We start from the raw sequence: 3,375 nt of genomic DNA, 5'->3' as shown, positions 1-3,375 counted from the left end.
CATCTTCTGCTGGGTTGTTGGTTGTTTTTTTCAAGCCAACTTGACAATCCACTTAACTGCTTCAAAAAGAAAAAAACCAGTAATTAGTCCTTCAGCAAACATCTAGGAAAAAACCTAAAGGATATGACATTCAGAACAACAAGAATTTGAACATAAATCCAGTTATGATGTCATCAGTGCCAGGGAGGTATTTTTCAGAATAAGACTCATTCCCCTCTCCTGCATAGCTCCAGCTCGCTTCCACTGACAAATCCAACTTCAAACAGTCCACGTCCTTAGGGTAAACAAAGACAACCAAACCCAACACTACATTACTATTTGCAAATAATATTGTTTACAGGAACTCAAAACCAATTAGTTTTTCCTCTAGTGGATCTACTTTTAAGTATGCGTTTACAAATAATGAAGATTAACTAAATTACCTTCCTGTAATCAAAATGTTAACAAAATATGCATTTTTCCCACCTCTCAAGATGCCTTTGATTTCTTATATTGTCTTTCTAAAAAAACATAAATGCAAGACTGACTTAAATACACAGAAAACTCACAGACTTGTGCAACAGCAAGGCTGGCAGAGTTGCATCCAATTCTCTTCTGAAGAGATAGCAAACCAAGCGAGTGATTTGTGAACTCCTCTAACAGAAGCTTATTGAGTGTAGTTTGTGTAAAGTGAGAGAGAGAGAGAGAGAGAAAACATGTCATGAAGACACTCCACAATCAAAAAAAAAAAAAAATATCACTAGGAAAGTTGGATCTCCAACAAAGATTAAGCAAGAACCTCTCAACATGGCATTTTGTTTCCTTAGAGAAATCAACACCAGCATAAGCATGAATTGCAGCACATTATTTGTGTGTGTTTAGAGCAAAGAACTCTCAAAATCTCCATAAAGGGGTGAGAAGAGGGCAGAAATCAGTACAAATTTGCACAGAAAATCCCTGAGTCATTCTTCATTTTAAGTAGTCAAACAAGTATGACTTTGTTATTGTTATTTATTCATTGTTCATGACTAAAAATGCTTAAAGAAAAGCAACACTGAACTTCCTTTTAGGAAATTAATGAAATTTTAGATGTAAAAATCCACCTCGGTGCTTACTCATCAATTCTAAAAAAAAATATATATATTTTTACATATATTTGAAATATATATAAAATCAGCATGTTTTAGCAATTATTACTTTTAGTTGCTATAGTATGCAGTACAGAGATGGTTGACTAAACTGCAAGTTGCACTTTTTTTTTTTTTCCTGGCACTGTAACAGGTAACCAAAATGATAATCAGCAACTCCTAATAACTACATTTCAAAGACTCAATCTAGCTGCTAGCATCCCAGCACTTGCTTTGCAATGGTTTGGGTTGGGGTTTTTTTTTTGTTTATATGCCAGCTACTTTTACCAGTGAAAAAAAAATTTAATGAGAAAGTGTTTTCCCACATTAATCAAGACAAACTAAAATGAAAGGAATTCACTAAAGACTAAGTTTCCAAATCCTTCAGTTGTTCAGTGCCTTTCCTCTAGATGCTCTCCATCCAATAGCCTCTTATCACTGTGGAGTGCAGGATGAGGCCTGGAATTGCAGTAGAAGGCACACGAGCGCCAAATGGGAACTGCATCTTCTTCCAAAGACCTACTCATGATTAACCCAGTTACCACACGACCCTGCCGTTCCCCATCAGTGTGCATAATATCAAAGAACTCCAGAGACACAGGTCACAAGCTTCAAAAATCACACAGAAGGTGAAGTTTTGTAAGAGCAAACCACAAAACCAAAGACTCTTCACTTCCAGATGCTCCTTGCTCTAGACTCTGCTCTGTGTTCCCCGTACTTTTACTCTTTTACACTCTACTTTCTTTACCAAACTATTAGCATATATTACAAAGTCAAACCTCTTTTAATTATTTAAATCTTTGCATTTGCTCACTTCTGTAAGGAGAAAGGAGCTTGCAAACATTAAGTCCCTGTGTTTGCAGCCAGTGCTGTGACAAGGGGAACATGCTGTAATTAGAAGGCATAGATGAGTAATGACGGGCATATCATACTGGACAGTTTTTCCCCAGCCTTCATAAAGTAGAAGGGAATGATCATGTGTAGATGCAATATAAGGGTTTTGTAATAATTATTAGAAAGAAAAAACGATCTGTGAAGAGTAGTTGTAATATTCAGTACCAATATAAGGCTGTACCATAGTAGTAATGCACGCGAGTGAATACAAACATAGAGCTACAGGGTGAGAAAGAGATATTGGCATTAAACGTCCAGACGTAAATAAGTTATGTTCAGGATTTTAAAAAATTTAGAGACACAATTTTAGCCATTTTATTTCCTGAACAGAAGAATCACTGCAAGTGTTATGTATGAACTAAGGGAGTACAAACCATGCCAAGCATAGCGGCCTGCCTACCATGTCTGGTTGCACTTCAGATTCACTTTGAGGTGCAGTCACTCAGTACACGCTATACAGCTGCAGGACATAACATCTGGATTGCTTTACAAATCTAGGCCACGGGGACTGAAATCCCCCCAAATTACAGCTGTAGAGAAGAAAGGAACTAGACCCAGATTTCTCTAGTTATAAGCTTAGATATTTACAGGAAGCTATAAGCAGTCTATGGTATTGTTTGAGATCAACTTGATTAATCTGGTGCAAAAATTTGCAGGGAATTTCTTTATTCAGCTGCTCAATCGGTTTAATCTATTCCAGTGTAATTCAATTTTGCACCCATATAAAGTACATGTATACAGAAGCTTGCAACCACTGAATTCAACTACTTCTTCAAAACCATTTTTTATTCAACTGGCAAAATCTTACTGTAAAAACAGCCCAAATTAGACTTTATATCACGTAGAGTTTAGCAGTCTAGTTAAAACACCAAACCATCCCAATTTAGATATAGCTAATTGTCCCAGAAGAGTGGGGTTTGGTTGTTTGGGTTTTTTTGAAGCGGAGCTTACCTCCATACCTCCAACGACATTTTAAGTTTTAACAATATACCTCAACCCTTTGCTTGGACTGCTGACAGCACCTACATATCATCCGTAAATAGTCATGGTTTTACTAACCACTGCTGACAAGAGTTGTAGCAAAAACTGAACTTTTTTGTTACTAATATAGACAAAAGTTTGCAACAACAACGTATGGTTGAAATTTAGTAACCAAACAAGTCAGTTTGCAGCTGCCACAGACCTCAAGGCAGGTCAAGACTGATAACTATCATATTTCAAAACTGTTAACACAGGACAACTTCCATTTGACTTTTCTCAGAGCTTTTGTACAGAAAAAAAAAAAAAAACAAATAAAAACCCCAGGAACCTCAGAGCAAACCATTCAGCTGCGACTGCCGCGCCATCACCCCACAGACCAAGGTCCTGCAGAGGT

Source organism: Egretta garzetta, unplaced genomic scaffold (assembly GCF_000687185.1).
Source record: "Egretta garzetta isolate BGI_Z169 unplaced genomic scaffold, ASM68718v1 scaffold142, whole genome shotgun sequence".
NCBI classification, from domain to species: Eukaryota; Metazoa; Chordata; class Aves; order Pelecaniformes; family Ardeidae; genus Egretta; species Egretta garzetta.
This window is presented reverse-complemented; position numbering follows the sequence as displayed.